The 23615-nt window shown below is 37.7% G+C and overlaps 1 long non-coding RNA gene across 3 annotated transcripts in view; it reads right to left on the bottom strand.

Moving 5' to 3' along the window:
• The window catches only part of LOC118356102, a 132961-nt gene that overhangs the window by 13266 nt on the left and 96080 nt on the right, over positions 1-23615 (bottom strand). Inside the window, exon 4 of one of the 3 annotated variants that reach the window (XR_004819435.1) lies at positions 7631-7793. The exons of the other annotated variants lie outside the window; for them this stretch is intronic. This is a non-coding gene — a long non-coding RNA (uncharacterized LOC118356102). Of the gene's footprint in view, positions 1-7630; positions 7794-23615 lie in introns of those variants that run through there. 3 annotated transcript variants of the gene reach the window in all.

The following is a 23615-nucleotide window of genomic DNA, read 5'->3' as shown; positions in this document are numbered from 1 at the left end:
CAAAGACATCCCAGCAACAAGCATACTTAGCACCTAGATCTTGGTGCCTGATACCATCCTCTATAAAAAGGAACCAGAGATTCTCGGAGAAATGCCCTACTCTAGGGCTGGGGTAGTAAACGTAGTAGGTAACCTTGGAACATCTTATAGTGCCAGAAACTAAGGAAGTGCTAAAAAATACCCACAATGATGGAAGTATGTCTAAGGAACACAGGGGCCAGTTGGAAAGGCTCCCGATGGCCAAAGATGGGACAATTTTAGCAACAAAATAAAGCAGCATTGGCTTATAATCTAAAGTACAAAATAAACGTCCATGGGTCCAAAGAAATAAATAGAGTAAAAGAGACAAATCCCAGGTATAGAAGAATTTCAAATAATTTTTGTAGGTACTCCACCCTCCAGGAGGTAGAGCAAAACTCCCCACTCCTTAAGTGGAAAGGTTGAGGGGACCCGACATATTGAAATCAAGAGTGGAAACGTGACAAACATTACCTCATTTGAGATTAATATCAATGGTGATAAGCCAAACTGGGAGTGTGTACTTTTGATATGACATGATGAGAATTACACTTTACACTCTGTGGTCTTCCTCCCTAAACCCATAACCTCAGTGTATTCATGAGAAAGACATTAGAGAACTCCCACTTGAGAGACATTCTACAGTATACTTAAGCAATGCTCCTTAAACTTGTCAAAGTCATCAAAAGCAAAGACTTTGAGAAACAGTCACAGCCAAGAGGAGGCTTAGAAGACACGACTACTAAATGTAATGTGTTATCCTGGATGGGATTCTAAAGCATAAAAAGGACATGGGATACAAATTAAGAAATCTGAATAAAGCATGAACTTTAGTTAATAATAACACACCGATATTGGTTTGTGAATTATGACAAACAGACCATACTAATATAAGATGCGAATTAAAAATGAAACTCAGTGTTTCCCATTTTTTCTGTAAACCTAACATTATTCAAAAATAAAAGCTTATTTTTAAAAAGTAATGAGGAATTGGCTTCAAGGACAAACTGGCTTCCTTAAAAGGGTAACATCCCCAGTTTCATCTTGTTTGGCCTGTGTAACTCTTCAGAACATTTTATACCCTCTGCTAACTTTCAGTACTTACTACTTATATTTGCCAAATGCTGAATAATTTGAATTATAATGTATTAGGAATCAGCCACCTCTTTACTCCTAACTGCCACAATTCACAAACATTGGCCAAAGATGTAGGGAAGAGGAGAAAATGTGATGATGAAAGAGCCACACAGGCACATTTATGTTGGAAGTGCCAGGGTCACCAACAGCGACCTCATGCCATACTAACTGGCCCTTGGCCACTGGTTGTCTATGTCTGCATAAAGATGATATTTCTGGAAATTAAGGGTGTACCTCTCATAAACTCTCTGCCATATTCTGCAGCAGAATTCATAAAAGACCACAGGACACTTGGGATTCCTTTGGAAAATGTAGCTTACAGTTATCCATTAATCAATCAATTTAGTGAAAGAGAAGTGGAATTTGGTTCTTCGGAAATTAATGAGACACTAAGATGAATACTTTGGAAAAAGGAGAGTGTAAAGCCAACTATGCCACCATGCACCATCGATAAATTTCAACTCAAGATTGTCGTCAATTATTCACGAACTCTAAGCCAGCTAAGCAGTTATGCTAAGATATAGATACTTTAAAATTTTTCCAGTTATTAACAAGCGGTGTCAAATATGACAGCAGGTGTTTACTGCAGCTACTGAAGATAGGAGTTTGAAGTGAGTCACCTGAAGTTTCTTATTATAGACACCATGTGATCTTCTCCCCAGTTCTTGCAGAGAAAAAAAAAGTGCTTTCTGTCATCACTATTTCGCCTGAAAAAAACTGACCGCAAACACTCAATGGCAATAGTAGTTTATAAACAGAAATGATATAAACAGAATGAGAATTTCTATTAAAGGCTATATTCCAGAATACAGTTTGTTACTATTCTTCTAAAAGAGTTTGTTTTCCTTGTAATAATCCAAGAAGAAGTCTGTTTTGGGTCTCAGAACAAGGACAGTTGTACGGTAAGGCTCAGACACGAACATTTGCAAATGTTTGCTTTGGATTTGACATGTTCATTGATTCCCACGGATATTTATTAACAGGCTTTATATAGTACTGATATATTATAAATACTGTTGCATGTATCTAATATCAATAAAGCAATATTGTAAAAGTTTCTTCTTATCGGAGTGCCTGTCACACGTTGGACTCTGTGTCTCAGTGAGGAAACATCATAATGCTCCATGGCTCCAATAAAGGCAAAGGTCTTTCCGTCCTTCTGCTCTGACATCCTTACTTTCCTGATTTGTGTCTTCATGGACTCAAAATGGCCACTGTGCCTCCAGGCATCACATTCATGGTCTTGGCAGGAAAGAAGAGTCAAGGGAAAAAAGGCTTTTGCCTCATGAGGCTTTGTCTTCTTATGTAGGAAGGGAAATACTCCTTGTCAGTCTTACTCTTCCATCTCATGAATCACAACAGTCACCTATCAACTCTTAAACCCATCAGTAGTCAATGGGAATGAGATGATTTGATCATGACTTGTTAGGACCAACCAGGATCCATCCTCTGGGCTAAGGATGAAAGTAGAAACATACCTTCCCTGAGATTAAGAAATCTTATTCTCCCCATGAAAAAAAATCAGGGTTCTGATCAGTGGAAATGATGCCCTGTTAAGCAGGCAAAACAAAACAAAACAAAACAACCAAACAGTTCTAGATGCCAGTGGGGGAGAAGTGGTTGCACTCAAGAGTAAGCCTTTTCAGCTTTATCATAGTCTCTTACAGACTAATTATGGAACCACAGCAGGGCCATGCTGAGAAAGGGGAGTGACTTGGATGCTTCTCTTCACCCCTCATACTGCATCAAGAAAGTATATGGGATCGAGCCCCGCATCAGGCTCCCTGCTCAGCGGGGAGTCTCCTTCTTCCTCTCCCACTCCCCCTGCTTATATTCCCTCTCTTGCTGTATCTCTCTCTCTCTCTCTCTCTGTGTGTCAAATAAATAAATAAAATCTTAAAAAAAAAGAAAGTATATCCCAAAGCACCAGAAAGAGGTCTAACATAAAGGACGTGATGACAACAATGACAGTAATAATAAGAAGAAGAACAGCACCAACTCACATACATACAATACTTTGTAGATGTACACAATCACATTTTAACTTCACAGCCACCCAGAATGAGAGATCTGTCAGCATCATACAAATGTAACAGAAGAGGGGACGAACTCAGAGAGGCTTACTAACTTGCTCAAGATCACTGTATTAGGGGTTCCCAGACCACCCTTGGTTCAGTGATTTGCTAGGAGGACTCAGCACATCATCATAGTCATGGCTGATTTTTACATTGACGGGATAGGAAGCAATATCAGCAAAGGAAAAGACACGTGGGCAAAATGTGGAGGAAATCAGGTGCAAGCTTCCAAGCTTCCAAGAGTTCTCTCCCAGTGAAATCATACAGTACATGTTTAATTTTCCCAGCAACAAGTCATGAAAACACGTGTGAAATGTTGTCTTCTGGGAAAGGTCAGGAGAGATTCAGTGCCCAGGGTTTTCCGTGGGGACGGGTTATATAGGCATCATCTGCCTGGCACAAAGCAAGATTCCAGATTCCCTGAAGGAAAGCAGGTGTTCAACATAAACCACATTGTTTATACAAACAATCTCGGCACAGCCAGCCACTTTTATCATTTAGGGTGGTGGGATCCCTCCCGAAATCCAAGTTCCCAGAGGCCAGCCAACGGCCAACATTTCAAGCAGGACTTTCTAATGACAGTGGTCTCAGGCTTGCATTAACTCTTTTATGCACAATCACATCCCTAGAATATACTAAAACTTGGACTCAAACCTGGACTTTCTGATTCCATATCCTATCACTGCCCCTTTTTTTCTTTTTGAATATAATAAAGGGAATTTATAATATTTAAAGAAAAGTAGGTATAGGGATATCTGAGTCTAAGTATAGCTATGAGAAAGTAGGGGGCCAGACATTTCATATATCTTGCCCAAGATTCAAAAAGTAGCCTTTGTGAGGGAGTTACAGAACCAGAATTCTAACACAGGTTTGTCCAAATGGGGAAGTTAAATTCTCTCCCCATTGAAACACACTTCTTTATAAAATTCATCATATAATAAATATATTTGAAATGTATTATACATTTCGATCTGCTGAACCATATCCCACAGTAATAAAAATACACGACTATAACCTTTACGTATTGGGAAGTATACAATCAAGAGTTTAATACCTTAACAATAAGTTTTGGTATCTATAAATTAATATATTTCAAAGGAACTAGAGAAATAAAATGGAACTTAATCTTAAATAAAGACAAAAACATTAATTTAAAGCTACAGTATGCCATGTGATCCATGGAGGAAAAAAACCATAAAAGCCAAAGTAATTACTGATAAAAGATAACATGACAAATGTTACTGTTTTGAATTTTATTTTTGTAAATTTTCATTGAGTGCATGACTAGTGGAATTCCATTTAAAGAACCATATTTTAAGTCAGTTTATGAAATGCACAATCATTATTTAAGTTAGTATTCAAGCCATATCCCAGCAGGAATGGAGGCACCTTCAAATATCCGCTATAGCATATGGTTATGCCAAGGAATGACAAAATCTCCCTAAATAAAGCTTGCAAAATGTCTATCATCATTGCAAGAAATTATAATAAAGTTTGGACATGCAAGATGTTGAGCATTTATTTATTCATATTCTTTGCTTAGTGCCTTTTCCTTGGGGAAAACTAACAGCTGAAATGTAGCCATAATACAGGATATACAGTAGGGAAAACAAGCACTTAACGGGGTAACTGCACTCCAGCTTCACTGGCCCACTCCTAGAGCAGGAAGCTATAGTTCTAAGAGGAGATGGTACTCTCCTTGTGCTTCTAAATCCTGGAACACCAGAGCAATTATTTTTAAATTAAATACTTAAAAGCATGATATATAAAATTCCCTATTAAGTTTAGATATTATTATTAAGCCATTCTAATTTTCTGTAACATGAGGAAGTATATTTGATTTACTGGTGGTGGGAATAATTAGCAATAGATAACTATTGCCTCTTGGTAGGGACTCTATTCTTTGATAACTTTTTCTCTCATGCTCTCTCTCTCTCTCTCTCCCTCTGACCCCCTCCAGCCCCACAGAGAATAGCAAGAACAGCAAAACTCCATTATGTTTAACTCCTATAACAAAACATTCCAAAGAAAAGATGATGATTCTCTCTAAAGAAAGGATCTGTGAGGTATGGACATTGCTCAAAATAAAATGTTGCTAGTAAACTCAACTACTGGATTCTACCCAGTCCCAACTCAGGCATCATACTGCTATCGTTTATTTTTACTGTACAACACTGATAAAGAACAAAAGTTGTTCATAAGTAGGAGATGTCCATACCAATCAAAAGAACCAGAAAATGTTAGTTTCCTGAAGCTTGACTTTATCTGACTCCCACAAGTTTCTCCCACAAACCTCCAGGATTGACAGATATGTCTTTGTGTGGGAAAAGGGAACTCTGTGTAACATGGAAAACTCTAGAAAGGAAGTAAGTGCTTGTATAACTTTAGAGGTACCCACTGATACACTGATTACCCTCATCTTATAACTGCCAGTACAGAGTACCAGTGAAACAGTTTTCAAAGAAACTATAATGAAATTGTAGAAAGTCATCAAATTGGTCCTTGCCTTCAAAAACTCAGGCTCTACTTACTTTTTCCCTTTTATATAACTTACAGGCAGTTCTTAGATATGCAAAGAAGTTGATCACAATTTTCAAGTTAAAGCCACAATATATATTCCCGATTCAAATTGCAAGATTGGGAGATGTCCAAGCTCACATATTTTCTGGGTGCTGAGTGTTATTTTATACAGTGATTTTTTTTTTTTAAGATTTACTTATTTATGAGAGACGGTGGGGGGAGAGGGAGAGAATCTCAAGCAGACTCCCCGCTGAGTGTGGAGTCTGATGTGGGGCTCAATCTCACGACCCTGAGATCATGACCTGAGCCAAAACCAAGAGTCAGATGCTCAACTAACTGAGCCACCAAGGCGCCCCTGTATAGTGATTCTTTTAAATATAAAAGATCTTGATTGGAGTTCTGTTTATTTATTTAAACTTGAGACTGCTTTCTGAGTAAGAACTTTCAGTCTTGCTGGTGATATCAATTCCTAACTTCAGCCTGAAATGGTTCCTATTCTAGAAGAATGCCTAGATTGGAGTTCTGTTCATTTATTTAAACTTGAGACTGCCTTCTGAGTAAGAACTTTCAGTCTTGCTGGTGATACCAATTCCTAACTTCGGCCTAAAACTGCTACTATCCCAAAAGGGTACCCAGACCATGATACTGCTTAACCATTGAATTCTTTTTTTTTTTTTTTCCCGCAAGAATGGAGCTGCCTGTTTTGGTACAACTATGATAACATAGTGGGATTTTGAGACTTACAGCATATTTCAAATCTATTATTTGAGGCATCTGAAGAGTGAGATCCCTATTTTGAAAGAACCCAAATAACCGAAATAAGCCCCTTTACCTTTTGCTGACGACATAATAAAACTGTTTTCTTGTTGACAAAGTGAATTTAACTTCTGTACTTCACAAGCATGGTATTGACTGAAAACTACCCAGATAGGAGTGGGCACAAGTTCAAGTTACCTGCAGTACATCAATGTCACTCATGATGATAGCACTGGACAGTCCCACAGTGCCTGAGTAAATAGGCTGCCTCTTTCAAAGCAGCTACATCAGTTATTCAACCCCAGAGTGGTCCATTCTAATTGAGCTCTTTCTCATGATGATGTGATATCAACAACAACAAAAATACCTAGATCATATTTTGATGAAATCCTTAACAAAGATAATCATGTGCTGGTCAAAGGGACAGAAGCTGGGCATATACATTGTTCTGCTTCACAACCAATCCCCAGACAAACAAAACAATGTTTGGAGATTTGAGGAATCTAGGAGCTAGTGACAGCATTGCATCAGCATGCACTGGGCATACTTATGTTTATAATATTGTGAGAGAAACAAAATAGCAAAGCATCCACACTTCAACCTCAAGGAATTTGGAGTCTAGTTGCAGAAGAGATATACCTGCCAGGCGAGAAAATGACATTCCCATGAATACATATACATGCAAGTTCACCATGCTAGGGTTTCTTCATCTGAAGAATCTTTTTTATCCATTCTACATGTGAAGGAACCGTGGTTTCTTACCCAAAATGACTCATTTGTGGGTGAGACATGGAGATTAGATGTCAAGTCAGCCTGGAAACAAATCCATTTTCCCCCATTACATCACACTGGCTTTTATGAGGAAAACCAGCTACTAAAACTATGTCACAAGGAAGGAGACAATCAAATGCCAAAAAACAGCAGTAGGCGTTGTTTGTGCATAAATTTCAGGAGGAGGTAAGATTATAGCAGGATCTTCATTAGAAAAAGAAAAATAGGAGATAATGCCAGCTAGCTAACAGGATTTACGGAAAATATCTATTATAAAGTGTTTCAAATACCTAGCATGTTCTCTAGTACATAGTATATGCTTAGTTTTCTTTCCTTACCTTTTTTTTTTTTTTTTTTTGGTTTGTTTGTTGCCACTCCTAGGGTACCATGAGAGTTGAGATAAAATGAAGAGTAGTTTAAAGCAGTAGGTGTGGCTTAACCGTAGACTGGATTCCAGTTCTCTAACTTATTAGGAGGGTACCTTTGGGAAAGTTTTTAACATCTCAGTTTCCTCATCTGTAAAAATGGGGGATAATATTTAGTTTACAAAATTATTTACAAGAAATATTGAACAAAATAAATGCTATGAGGCATAGGGCTCAGCACAATGCCAGGCATACAATTAAGCATTTAATAAATGAGAGCACTTATTTATAATTATTTTACAATATTGAAGAAAAAGCAGGATTTAGCTCATTAGCAAAAGGAAGATATTGTCCTGTAGGTACAGGTGTCCAATTTATTCTCATTTAAATATGAACTAGAGAAACACAGTCTTGAGCTTGTGCCCCCAATATATGCATATTTATTTACATATTACATACAAATACTTCTATCACAGGCTAATATCTCAAAGTGTTCTCTTCTCAAGGGGTGGTATCATCATTAATAATAGTGAATATAAACCCATATTTTAAGTTGTCTTCTTGATAATTCTGAATTTTTCGGCCGATTCATGTTGAATGTGACATTATTGTTTGTGCCTCATAGTGAGACTGACAAAGAGCTTATACGTTGAATAGCGGACGCATGTCTGGGTAACTATACTGTCTTCAGGTAGTATAGCTTAACAGAAATCTCTCTAAGCCACTTTTTTAGAGTTAGTTTAGAAAAAAGCTAAATGATATAACCCACAAATCCACTTAACCAAGCTCAGGTTACATTCAATATCTCAAATGATGCTGAAAGCAGTTGAATAGGTGAGGGTGCTTACCAATAGATCCCCCATGTAGAATTCCTCCCTCGTGTCTGATATGTGACCATCAGATAAACGGACTAGTGAGAAAGTCATTGATAACCGATATAGAAAATATTAACAAAACTTAATTCCTTTCCTTTATATATAATTTTTAATGGTTTCTTCACATGCTCCCTCGGGTTATCCTGCCTACCCCACTCCAATTGAAGACCACTATTATGGAAACTGAAAACTGTTAGAGGTGTTTAATCAGGATTAAGACAGAAAAAATGGGAGGTTTGAAGAGTCCTATTTAGCAGCAGTGTGTAGGGTAGTTTGGACTGATGAAAGAAGAATCAAGTGAACCAGAGAGAGGACCAATTTAGACTCTAGGCTCCATATAAGCTTGAAAGAAATAAAATAAAATCAAGATCCAGATGACTTCCATCCATCCCCCTGCCCAAACCTGTCATCCTCTACAAAAGTGGTATTTTTTTTTTTTTTTTTGCCTAGTATCAGGATTCCTGTAGCAGTTCCAGAATGATATGTAGGTGTGACAACTTCTAGTGAAGAAAACAATGAAAGTTTCCACTGAAGTCTTTTTTGTATAGTTTTTCATCATTTTGGTATTTTAAAATATTTTGTTTCTGATTATTATTTATTTTTAAATTTAATTTTTATACAGAAGAATACCCTTCCTAAAAGCCTCACATCTCATAGGTGGGAGTGGGTCGTGTGACTCTGCTCTGGGTGCAGAGGAGGATGGGAATGTGAGTCTATGGCATTTCAGCCTCCAAAGTGGGAAAGAGGTTCTGTCAACGGGAGTAGGGACCAACAATGGCTTATGTAATATTTGAAGCAAGAGGTTAAAGGATGACAGTGATAGGAGAAAAAGAAATTCCCAAAAGATACTGTATACAGGGGCACCTGGGTGGCTCAGATGGTTAAGCATCTGCCTTCGGCTCAGGTCATGATCCCAGGGTCCTGGGACCAAGCCCTGCATCAGGCTCCCTGCTCGGTGGGGAGCCTGCTTCTCCTTTTCTCTCTGCTGCTCCCCCTGCTTGTGCTCTCTCTCTCTGTCACATGAATAAATAAAATCTTAAAAAAAAAAAAGATAGTGCATACCGGAATTTGTGACCAAGTTGGACAGCCTATGTGAGGAAGACAAAGGAATGGAAATGACTTCCAGGTTTTGAGGCCAAGTGGTTAAGGAAAGATAACATGGATACAACAGGGAACACAGGAGGACCCACTAGATCTAAGAATATTTATTATTACTTGTAATAACATTGATTAATAGTTATTAGGAAGTTCCACAGTGCCAGACATTGAACTAACACCTCCTTGTCTCATTCATTTCAGATGCTAATCCTTCTGATGATTAGTAACTTCTTCCCAGAGATGGTAATGAGCTAGTTGGGGGACACTAGGTCTGAGATGACACCTGGACACCTACAAAGAAAATTAAGACAGGAACTGGGGCTTGCAGTCAGGATGCAGACTGGAGGAAGGGACCTAGGAGTCAATCAGAAGGAGCTTAGCCTACATGGCCTACTAGCCTGGAGTGTCCAGGAGGGAAATAGAGTCATTCTAATATCATGAAGGAATTCTACAAGAGTCAGCCTATTTAAGGGAAAGTTTTAGTGAAGAAAAACACACAAATCTGACATGAAATTCTGATAATACCATTTGTATCCCCAAACCCATCTTTTCTTTTAGAACACTGAGTGTTTTGAATTAAAGAAAGCTATCCTAAAATATCTGCTTCGTTGACTTACATTGCTGTGTCCTTCACTTTGACTATTTGTATAGTGAAAGAGAAAGCAACACTCCAAAAAGATTCACAGTTATCTAAACAAAGGAGGTTTTCATTTCTAGATCATTCATAAGATCTATCAATATGGAATTCACAAATGCCCCACTTCCCTTTGTCTGCACATAGAGTAGTGACATGGTAATTTAATTGTAAAGTTACTGTACCAAATCTCATGAGATTTTCCCAAAATCTCACACTAATACCATTTTGTTCCATTAACTTTTATAATCTCCTGGCACTTGATAAATTCTGAATTGTGCCATTATCTGAATATGACAGTCTTCTGTGAATAGAAGTAAATGGAACTTTATTCCTCCAATACTTTAATAACAGTAGAAATAAAGGGCAGAGATGCAAATTTTCTGACAATTTTTAGAAATAAAAACAAATGCACCTTACTCCAACATTTATATAAACAAGCCACTTTGAAAAGTTTAAGTAGATGAATTCTACATTTTAAAATGGTTAAATGCACTTCTCTGGCAAGATTTGTGTGTGCAGACTTTGTTGTTTTATTTTCATCAACAGTGCCTTGAATTTTCCACCTTATCTGTCATAAAGTACAGTGAGGTGTCAAGGGCTATGTGGAATGCTTGAGTCTAAAATAGATTGAATAAATTGGATTTGTAGGGGAGGTAAAATCTAAGGTCTGATATCAGGTGACCCCAAGTCTTGTTCTGATAAGAAGGAAACAGAAAACACACATTTCTCCCCTGCAGCCCCATGATGTGATAAGCTGCACATAAGCTCTAGCTGTCCACAATATTAGATCATCCACTAGTACCAATCACTTCATAGGACTAAGTTTTGATTGGGCCAAGTAGGAGGGTTGAGAGTAGCAGGAAATCATGCACTGCAGAGAAAAAAGTACAGAAGAGTGATAGAAATAAACAAAATGCTACAGGAGCTATTCTTGACAAGTGGGATGAGAGTCACTGGGCACATTTGAACAGTGTTCAGAGGTTTGAAGTATTTGTGCTTTGTCTAAGAGGAATAAAACCTTCAACTTTTAAATCCTCATTTTCCCAAGTTTCGTATCACCATTGGCTAGTTGGGCATATTATCAACTGAAATAAAACTAAATTAATTAAGATACGTAAAATTTTACACTCTAATTTAAAATCACATTTTGTTTTCACTTACCAGTATGTAAAATCACATCTAATTCATTGTCTGTAATTCATCTGCAATCGTTCCAATCACACAGATTCTATACAATAAGTGTGTCTTTTTATAGTATTTTCTATACAAGTTGAAATGATTTGTTTAGATTCTATTTGGAATGCTTTATTGAAATGTAAGGAAATTACAGCATTAAATTAACCACTCACTATAATTTATTTTTTTCAAGATTTTTATTTATTCATTTGAGACAGAGAGATAGAGAGAAAGAGAGCATGAGCAGGGGGAGAGGCAGAAGCAGGCTCCCTGCCGAGCCAGGAGCCCTTTGAGGGGCTCGATCCCAGCACCCTGGGATCATGACCTGAGGCGAAGGCAGACGCTTAACCGACTGAGCCACCCAGGTGCCCCATGTTTGGGGTTTTTAATTAAATATAAAAATAATAGTAAATTTGGGGCACCTGGGTGGCTCAGTCGGTTAAGCGGCTGCCTTCGGCTCAGGTCATGATCCCAGGGTCCTGGGATCAAGCCCCGCATCGGGCTCCCTGCTCAGCGGGAAGCCCGCTTCTCCCTCTCCCTCTGCCTGCCACTCTGCCTACTTTTGCTCTATCTCTCTGTCAAATAAATAAATAAAATATTAAAAAAAAACACACACCAAACATCCTCCCTCTTATAGTTGACCAACTTTTTAAGAAGTAGCCCTGACTCAAATAGCATAATTACCAAAGACAGCATATAAACAACTACTTTTGAGTGGTATGAAAACCGTATAAATGAAAGTATGGTAGAATTAGTAAATAAGCAAGTGCTGTAATATTGATTTTTCCCCCTCTGATTATTTCCTGGTATTCTCTCTTACCTATAAAAGACCTCAGGAAATCAAAATGCTGCATCCAATGGCATTATATAAAGATAAATATAGATATACCACAAAGATAAAGATAACTTGTCTGATTATGCCATTTAATGTTAATTGTTCCTTTCACTTTTCATGTACATCAGATTACTGATATGTTCTCAAAGTTCTACAACTAATTATAGAAAAAGGTATGTGGGTTTTGAAAGATTTAGACCAACTATCACTTCATCATTAAGATTTTTAAATGATTTGACTTTTTAAAAAAGTAAAAACACACTTATACATATTACTAGTTATTCCTTTTATGACTTTTGAAGTTTCTCTCAAAGTTCATATATTCTTTCGGAATTAGGCTTACCATCACTTAATCTTAATGAGGGAATTTATGTCCTTCTTTATAGATTATTCATTTTCTTTTTCAAGACAGGGTGAGTCGTCCTTTACCACATTGTATTACAGCTGTCCTTTTATTTAGACTTGATTGTTTTTTCCTGAATTAAAAAAAAAATTAAGTATCTAGTAATTTGGGGGATTTTTTTTTTCTTTAAAAGAAAGGCAGGGCGCCTGGGTGGCTCAGTCGTTAAGCATCTGCCTTCGGCTCAGGTCATGATCCCAGGGTCCTGGGATCGAGCCCCACATCGGGCTCCCTGCTCCGCGGGAAGCCTGCTTCTCCCTCTCCCACTTCCCCTGCTTGTGTTCCTGCTCTCGCTCTCTCTCTCTCTCTCTATCAAATAAATAAATAAAATCTTAAAAAATAAATAAATAAATAAATAAATAAATAAATAAATAAATAAAAGGTAGACTGCTGCATGCAGGCCCTCATTTGGGGGTGTCTGGATTATTGGCAATTTGACTACCAAATGGACCTTGAGAGCTTGTGCGGAGGTTCTAGCAGGAAAGCACAGCTACTCCAATACCCTTGACCAAAGAACTATCCGACTCTAGCAGGAGGTTAGTCCTCCTCCCCTTAACAGAGCCAGAGCTGCAGCGTCAGGAGGGACGCACCTGGAATGACGAGGGAGGAAGATGACCACTGCCTAGCCAGCCAGATCAGCCGAATCAACCCTGGTGGTCCGTGGAGTGACAGATGCCACAGCCAGACCCTGCTCACATCCTACCTTGTAACTTCCTATTTTTATTGCTCATAAAATTATTTCAGGATCTACCAATACTTGATAGATGTCTGCGGGACGTCTAGGCATTGTTTGATAATTTATAAGATATAAAAAGTGGAAGTCTTTACTTGAAATATTTATTGTTCAATTAAACCTGTTATTTCAATGAAGTTTTCAGGAACTTCAAGTAAGCAAATCATTAGACAAAACGCTCTTATTTGTTCTTTCCAAATTAAAATAAAGCAAAATCTTTAAAATTCTTTCAAACATCTGATTTTCCTTTAATTCCAGATAACATGTCTATAAATGAGTTTTATGACATATGCTAAAATTCATCTTATCGTTTTTCTTTCATAGGCAGTGTTTTCTAATTTCACCAGCATATTAGAATCAGTTGATATTTTTTTATTAAAACAGTAAACTTTTTTGTGTGGAAGATATATTTTCAGTGATATAAGCCTATGGATTTTTTCTACGATGCAATACTTTAACAATGATTTTGCACAAATTTTTACTGAGATTCAGTATGTAGGATGAAGTTACTACAGATTGATTAATACAACCGGACATAAATTGAGTTTCAAACCTCCCTTACAGTACTTCCAATTTAATAGTGTTTAAAAAAATTGAGTCAAATAACAGTAAAAAAGCTTAACCATTAACCTGCTCACAGATAGCCTTTTGAAAGAAATGGTTTTTGGTGGGTATAGAATTTGAGGTTGATTTTTTCCCCTTGATATTTAAAAAAGTTGCACCAGCTTGTATTATTTCTGATATCTATTGCCTGCTGTCATTTACCAATTTTTAGTCTATTTTGTAATGTGTTCTTTTCTCCTAGATACTTTTAAGGTATTTTCTTAACACAAGTTTGAAGTAATTTGATGGGCTTTGGTGTAGTCTTCTCTATATTGCTTGTGGTTGAGATTCACTGAGCTTCTTCAATATTTGAGTTTATAATTTTCATCAAATTTGGAAATATGATTTCCCAAAACTTTGATTCCAGCCATATTTCCTCAAATATATGTATTTTTCTGTTTCCCCACTGCACCTTTTTCTAAGCTTCCTTTTCACTGAGTAAGTTACCCTGAGTAAGGTATTGCACAGCTCAGTAATCCCCTGTTCTTTTTTTTTTTTTTTGCCCCAATCACTTTGATTTTTATTTTGAATAATTTCTATTGCTATGTCTTCAAGATCACTAATCTTTTCTTCTTCAGTATTTAGTATGCTTTTAATCCCATTCACTATAATTCTTTTCATCTCTAGACGTTTAAATTGTTATTTATTTAATTAATTAATTTATTTATTTATTTATTTATTTATTTATAGATCTTCCATGTCTCTCCTATGTGCATGCTTTCTTCTACCTTTTGGAACATATGGAGTATATAGTTTTAATCACTGTCTTAAAGTTCTTGTCTACTAATTCTATTATGTCTGGCATTTCTGGGTCTATTTATAGTTGGTTCTTGTCCTGTGTATTACAGGTTGTGTTTTGCATCTTTGTGTGCATGGTAATTTTTTATCGGATCCCAGACATTGTCTTTTTACATCTTTGAGTGCTGGATGATTCTTCTTAAGTATTTTTCATCTTTGTTCTGGGACACAATTAGGTTATTTAGAAATAACTTGATCCTTTTGTGGCTTGCTTCTACAATTGGTTTGGCTGAAGACTTACTTGACGCCCAGTATGTTAGGTCTTTTCACTTTGTCTGATGGTAATATAAACTCTCCCTAGCCCTGTGTGAGCTCCAGGTATTGTTCTGCCTATTCCTTTCTAATAGCCTTTCCTGAACTCTAATAGTTTGCTCATGGAGGCACTGAGTGATATTTAGCTGAACACTTGAAAGGACTCATTTGCTCTGTGTATAGCTCTCTTTAACTCAACACTCTACCTTATGAATTCTATCTGTTGGGTTTCTCTGATCTCTGAATTCTGTCTCCTCAACACTGTGTCATGTCAGCCTCTGTTTTAGTTCCTCTACCATGCATTGAACCTGTAAAATCCTCCTGGGAAGCAGGCTGGGGCAATCATAGGGCTCATCTTCTTTGTTTTCCTTCTGTCAAGGATCACTGTCCTGAACTGCTTGCTGTCCAGAGTCTGATCATTGTGGTTGTCCAGGTTTACTTGTTTGCTTGTTTGTTTTAGTTGTTTCAACTGGGAGGGGGATATGGTACATCTGGTTCTTCTTATTCAATTATGGCTGGAAGCTGAAATCCTTTATTATACACTTGATGAATGTTAACACTACTACTAGTAGTAGTCATCATCATCAACATCATCATCATCATCATCAAATATGTACAGTGAGGCCTAAAAATAGTAAAAGCAACTTTCATGCATGACTGTCTTGCCATCATGGAATAAATTATGTGTCCATGAAATCGACATTTATGGGAAAATTAAATAACAAGACTAAGGGAAATGTAATGATATGTAACAGGGAAAAGTGTTCAAAGTTTGATAAGACAAGGAGTAAGAAGACACAGAGGGATAAAGACTCTGGTATAAGTCTTTAGCTCTCCCATGTATCTCCACAGAACATAAGAGATGACCACTGCACTGAACTTCATGTTTTTCTGCACTGTCAAACCAAAAAGAAAGTTTGCTGTCCCACAGAGGGGAAGAGAAGATTATATAGCACCAAGAATATCCACAAACATTTATATTGCATTTACTATGTCCTAGCAACTGTTCTAAGCACTTAACATTTAATAATCATTTAATCCTACAATGTCACTGTGACATGGATACTATCATTAATCCCCATTTAATAGATGAGGAAAGCACAGGGTGATTGAATAACTTGCTCAAAGTCAGACAACTAATAAATGACATAGCTGGGACATCAAACTCATCATTTGAGGGGTATATTAAGAATCCCCACTAATTTGCAAATGTTACACTCTGTGAGTAAATAAGAAGGACAGAAAGAAGGAAGGAAGGAAGGAAGGAAGGAAGATGAAAAAGAAGGAAGAAGCAAGGGAAAAGGGAGGAAGGAGAGAGAAAACGCATTAGAAATGAGATAGAAATTCACAGAATTTAGAAATGCTCTGCAATCATGCTGATCCCAAGAAGACCAGAGTAAGCCAAAGGGATTTATCCAGCATTTTAGACCTACCCAGGTTATCCTAAGGTGGTAATGGTAGCCTATCTGTTTGTGGAGAGAGGAGCTGAAGGCTGGCATAGATGGCTACATGCCCTTAATGGACCTTCAGTTATTTTTTGCTAAAGTTATATGCTCACCATTTGTTACTTCATTTGCTCATCCCCTCCCTCCTCTAGAGTCTTGCTACTCAAAGTACGGTCAGTGGAGTAGCAGCCTGGCCATTACCTGCAAGCTTGTTTGAAATGCAGAATCTGAGACCCTATTCCAGACCTCCTGAATGTGAAATTACATTTTAACAGGACGCCCAGGTGACTCTATAGGCATATGAAATGCTGGGGCCTGGGGAGGAAGGGGCCACAGGACAGACAAAGTCCTTGTCCAACTCCTTCACCATTGTATTCTCAGGCCCTAGTGCAGATCTACACATAAAAGCCTGCCACCCATTTTAAAAATAAATTATGGCTGCTATAAGTCACATCAAGTCTGAAAACCAGCCCTGGCTTTTTCTCTGCCTCTGTCAACTCTGAGCTCTTCCCTAGTAAAATCCTGCAAAGTTATTGAATGTGCCTCTCCACTGGCTCTGATGAGTATTATGCCATGTTTTGCTGGCTACCTTTCCATGTGCATATGGCATTGTATATAGGACATCTCTCCAACTACATCAAAACCTCCCTGATGGTATGGATTACTTATACTTCCCTTAGACTAGCCCATTAAATAGTGGGCTATATTCGGAGCTATCTAGAACATGTATACCCATGCAGGGCAGCCTAGAAAGCAAACTGAAAATACCTGTATACTGCAGGGTATGGTAATGAAGTAGGAGCTTAGATGCTAAACTGACCTGAGGTCAATTCTGACTTCTGCTATTTTTGCACTGAATGCATTAGATATTCAAGCCCTCTAAGCCTCAGGTTTCCATCTTTAGGATGGAGGTAATGGCACATTTCAGAGGGCAGATCTTCCATATATACATATGTAAAGCAGCTGGTGCTATAACTCATCAGTTACTCTTACTCTTCTACCTTCGGAGCTTTTAGCCCAACGTGTGAAAGAGTAATATAGAAAAGGATTATTATGCCATAAATCAGGCAAGAAAATTAAATATTTTTGTTTTGGTCATGTGTAGGCAAGAGGAAAGATACGAGGCTGCTATTGTATCCAATCACCTATTTTTCATAGAGAGTTTAAGTTAATAGTTCAGATAAGGCTGCCTTTACATTGACAGAGACATGATTTACACTGTAATGTATCTACCAGCTCTCTTCATGGGCTGGCATTTTGTTTTTATGAATACGTATGTACAAAGTTTAAAGGTTGATGCCATGCAGATGTAACATTAGCCACACATATTTAATTCCTTGGAAATTGTGTACTGTGAGTGGACAGATAGAAAAGGACAGAGTTTGAAATGAGCAAATTACAAAGGAAGGAAAAGATGGCAAAATTTCTCTCCATATAAGAGGACTACATTACTATTCTAATAAAATATTTTAACATATTTTTCCTCTCAAAGCATCAATTAGTTAGAGACTCTCTGGAGTTGATTATTTCCTTTTTTGAAATGTAAATGAACACTTGAAAGTTGAGTTTTATTCAATCTTTCTGCAATAACTTTTATTAGCTAATCAGATCCACACCTAGTTGAGAGATACCCACCTCTCATGGGGGACATGACTGAAAAAGAGGAGGAAATATATGGAACCAGAGGAAGGGCTTCCAGTGTTTCTCAATGGTGAGGCAACTCATTCTGGGTAGGTCATTTCTTTATTGTGCAGGATCTTCCTTGTGTGACACCATGTTTAGGACCCTAGGCTCCTCTCCTTCATATGCCAGTGATGTCACCCAGTCATTATGGCAACCCAAAGGACTCCCTTTGAGAACCACTTTTTGCTTTATCAAGAGAAAATAAGTACCTCAAAAATTAACCTTGTCTACTATATTTTGCAATTTTGCCTGGGCTGGCCCTAAAGCATCTCATGTACCACTGAAATAGCTCATCTACATGTAAACGCCGGAGTTAAGATACAAAAGATGTGTGGGGACTGCCCTGAGTCTGATTTTTCTCCATTCCACTCAAGCTAAACCGGTTCCAGCTTTCAATATCTAGTACTTTTTCTACCTGATTTCATTGTCTTTTTCGCCATTCACATATTTACCCTCTAACTCAACAGTAGGAGGGAAAAGGAATGGAGAGAAGAAACATTGCTTCTGTTACCTCTTTTCATCGTCATGGCACACTACACTTTGTCTTTCCTCTGCAGGATATGTTCTCTGCCACCAGCCTTTCTCTTGTGGTTCAATATCTTCTGAAAAGTGCTGGAATGAATTATACTGCATATCAGCACACACTGTTCTTCACTATATCCTTATTATCACATCCCCTGTTTGCATTTAATTTTGACTGCCTAAATAAGATTTTAAGTTATATTAACTCTGTACTCAGATAGCACTTAGAGATGATGAGAGCCAAATATTAAATGACTGAGATTATCAGAATGTATTCCAGTGTTTCTCAAAGTGTGGTTTGTAGACCACTAGTTCCTGGGCTATGTTAACACACACTACCCAGAAAATGATTCTTTGTCAAAAATGTTTAAAGAAGGCTGGACTGAACAAATTATTTTAGTGCATGCATAGATGTATAGAGTCTTTACTGCGTGAATGTGGTAGGATCTCAATGCAGAGATGCAGAGTGATTTCGGTGTTTCCCAAATGTAGTTGGCCATGGTGTCAACTTTCCCACCTATTACTAGAGCAATAAACAAGAAACAAATGATTCTGGTCTCTATGCCATTTAAGCTATGGGAATACAGACGTTCAGTGTTGCTGATGTGGCCCCCAGGCAGTGCACTACACGACTATAGGAGGTGGTGCCATTTATATGATGCAATGTAAATGGTGCACTCGTTCAGCCAGAGATCAGCCAAGGAGCAGAACTACCAGGAGACTCATATAGTAAGGAATCTGTTACCAGGAGTTGACCTTACACAATTTGAGGAGCTGGTTAAACTCTAGAAAGCTGCTGTTTTTACTTCTGTTATAGCTTCAAGTTGGCAAAGAAAGTAGTCAGGAAGAGAAGGTCCATGTAAAGGAGAGGATGACAGGATAAGCTGGAGTAGCTGTACCCATTCTCACTGCCTCCCGATGAAGGGGGGAAAAGTTAGTGCCCCTCACCGTGGAGAAAAACCACAACCACCCAGGAGATGGAGAAGCTGCAGGAAGATGCAGGCGAAAATGGTGGCTGTCCACACCATGAAGTGAGCCAGCAGGTACTGAGCAACAAATGGGCAGGAAATACACAAGTGGCTGCTCTAACCTTCCCAGTGAAAGGTTGTCTTTCAAATCTTCCACAAAAATATCTTCTGTGGCCTATTCTAACTGAAAATATGCAAGGAAAGGAATTCTGGGGAACAACGTTCAGCCTAGCTAAGCTGACATATGACACAGTCACCTCGTATACCCTGGAGCTCTGAAGTGCCCAACCTGCAGAACTGCATGGGTCAGCCTGAAGCCATTAGCCACACAATGGTACCATTCCTACCGTGATAAGAGCTGCAAAGATGAAGTACACTGGGATGGAAGAGACCATCCTAATGATACCATGCTGTCATATCAGGGCAGTTAGCAACTGGGAGAAATGAGCTGGCAGTGATGAAAACTTTCCTTTCAGTGGTCATAGTTTAAGATCCATAAGGCCTGAATGCAAATCCCAACCCTGCCACTTATTAGTATGAAATGAACACATTCATAATGATTTTGTTTCCTTCCACCATTCACAAATCTTAGGGTTTACATTTTTCTTAACTATGTGACTTATAATTGAAGATAAAGAACCTGGTACTTTTTATTTCTCCAAAAAGCAAAGAAGATGACATTTTCAATCTGCACTGGGGAAGAAGAAATCTCCCCCTTTATCACCTTCACCTATTCTTTCCCATATGCAACCATTATTTTTGTAAATTTCTACCCACTGAAATTTTCTTATCTCTTGTCTGGAAAACCCATTTTCCCCCTTAGAATTTGTACATTAGCAATTATGTATTGTTAGATCACTGTGGCATTACCTATGTAGGTCCTGTGTGGTTTTAACTTTATTAATTTCCTAATTTATGGATATACTGATATTCTTTTCCAATTAGTCTCTATGGCTCTTCAAAGAATTATTTTATCTCAGATAACATCAAATAAAACAGCTTACAATTTTTTATTTGCTTTATAGTTCTTTAAAGGATACAAAGACATCATTTGTGAATAGCTGATCAAATGTTAGAATTTCTCTTTGGATCCAAAAGTCCTGTTAAACTGAAATTGTATTTGAAGTTCAGTTTATTTAAATGTCCTGCTTTAAGACTGACCCATGAGAGGTGGTCTAGAGAAAAGACTGATCAAGATAAGATTTTTTTTCTTTCTCTCTCCTGGGTTAAAAAAAAAAAAAGTATTCCTCACTGATGTAGGTAGAAGACCAAGTGCAGTATGAAATAAATTATAGTTGTCTGCCCTACTTGGCAGTGAAGATCTTGGAACTACAAAAGCAGAGACGCAGCCAAAATATGACAAAGAACAGGACAAAACAGGAGGAAAACAACTGCAGGCAAAAGATGTTAAGATTTAGGGTAAATTTTACTGACTTAATGTATTGATTACAGAGGACTTCACTTTAAGCATCATCATACTTCCATTAATAATATCTATTAGTTTACATAATCATTTTAAATAATTATTAAGAATTTAGCAAAAGGTACTGTACTGTAAGAATCAATAAATCAATACCTTCTTATTAATAAATAATTTTAAAGTCATTTCTAATACAAACTCAGTAAACAACATCCTATATTGCTGCAATCACTGTCATCCAAGTGTTTCCAAAATATCTGTTTTGAGTGAGAAAGCAATAACTGCCGTTTCTGTAATTGATTTTTAAAATAAAATAACCTGAGTTTGCAAATGCACTAAAAGTTCAGTATCTTTTAAAAAAATAATAGTCTACATTTATAGGAAGACAGTATGCCTCTTCATCTCTAAAATATAATTTTGAAAGGTTAAGGGGGTAGTGTCTTATCTTACTGTCTTTTTCCCCTTTAGAGGGTTTTCCAGCAGGTTCTAGTTGATCAAAGATCTCATAGTAGTCAAATATAAAGATGAGACAGTTGTAAACTCCATCTGGATACCAACTAGTCCTTTAAAAGTAAAGTTGTATGTTATAGGATAAAATTGACTTTGCAAGCTAATGGGTGGTATTTTTTTAAATTGTTTTTTCTTTTTTTTTCTTAAAGATTTTATTTATTTATTTGAGAGAGAGAGCTCACAAGTGGGGAATGGGGTATCAGAGGGAGAGGGACAAGCAGACTCTGCACTAAGCTTGGAGTCCAACATGGGGCCCGATCCCAGGACCCTGAGATCATGACCTGAGCTGAAATCAAGAGTCTGATGCTTAACCAACTGAGCCACCCAGGTGCCCCAAAATTATATTTTCTTTTTTTTAAGATTTTATTAATTTATTTGGGGGGGGGAGAGAAAGAGAGAACACAAGCAGGGGGAGTGGCAGAGGAAGAGGGAGAAGCAGGTTCCTCACTAAGCAGAGAGCCCGATGTAGGGCTCAATTCCAGGATCTAGAGATCATTACCCAAGCAGAAGGCAGATGCTTAACCAACTGAGGCACCCAGGCACCCCATATATTTTCTAATCACAGTTTTATTTATTTTAGGTTCTTTCTCATTTTTTTCTCTTAAACTGTTTAAATTTAATAAAGGCTAAACCCACAAAAAGTAAAATCACAAACTTGCATACAGGGTTAACAGCTGTATCTGTAATATCCATAATGGAAAACCACTCAAATATCCATCAACAGGTGAATGGATAAACACACTCTTCTATGCCCATACAATGGAATGCAATAAAAATAAGTACACTGTTGATACAACAATATGGATAAATCTCAAGATCACTGTGCTGAACAAAAAGGATTTAGCAAAAAGAATACATCCTGTGTGCTTCCATTTAGGTTGAGTTCTAGAAAACGCAAATTCATCTTCAGAGAATGAAAAAAGAAGATCAGTGTTTATGTGGGGATGGTGGTGGAGGGAGGGTTGGATTACAAAAGAAAGAGTAAACTTTTGGGGTGATGCAGATGTTTGTTATTTTGATTCTAATGATAGTTTTATGGGTAAATACATAGTCAAAACTGATCAAACCACATGCTTTAAATATGTGCCATGTGTTGTACTTCAGCTATATCTCAATAAAGTTGAAGAACAAATCACTCAGAATAAACATAATTGCTAAGTCTTTATTCAGTATTTACTATAGGCCCAGGCTCCTTTCCAAGCTCTTGATACTCATTAACATTTAACTCCCCAACAACTCTGAGGTACATAGCATTATTATTATCTCTATGTTACAGAGGAGGAAAATGGGACAGAGAAGTTGCCCACTTTGCTCTCCCTCAACTGCCCAATTTCTCTACTTTCCCACAAGCCAAACCGGCCTCCCTAAATGATTTAGACAACCCTCATAGACTTAAACTGCTAAATCCTAATGACTGGATCCCAATTCAAATTTTGGGAGTGAGGATATTGGATTGACCAGATTGAATCACCTATTTCTGACATAATCCATTGTGGCCAAGGGACAGGGTCACCCAGCACAACTAGACCCACCTCCATGACTGATGGAGGTCATTATCTAAGAGGAAAGCAATTCTAAACAGGGCTCCCAAAGTACAGACTACATTGGTAAACTAACTCACTTTATAGCTCTCAGGAGTAGAGGGACTGAAGGTATAGAGCAAGGTTATGTGTTCAGACCAACAAAATATATAACGTTTTTATTTTTCCATAACTGATATTAACTTGGCATTTGAGCCCACATTTCTGATGATGATGAAAAACAAACTTACAAATTCAAGTTAGCTGAGTCTCTTCCAGCTTCAAAGAGAGGCTTTCAGGCTATATACAATTCCCTTTGGCTTTCCCTCTGGGTGGCAAATATAGTACATGATAATCCTCTGTCATTGCTGCTCTTCACTTAGCCAGCACTTCCTGATTGCGTTTGGGGATCACCTCTTTTTTCACTATTTCTTCTCCCAAAGTTAGTAACCCCTCCATCGCCACTAGCTTGTATTGTTTCTGCAGCATCCACTAATG

The sequence above is a fragment of the Zalophus californianus genome, chromosome 1 (assembly GCF_009762305.2).
Source record: "Zalophus californianus isolate mZalCal1 chromosome 1, mZalCal1.pri.v2, whole genome shotgun sequence".
NCBI lineage: Eukaryota > Metazoa > Chordata > Mammalia > Carnivora > Otariidae > Zalophus > Zalophus californianus.
Note: the sequence above shows the minus strand (reverse complement) of the source record. Positions and strands in the feature narration are given on the sequence as shown.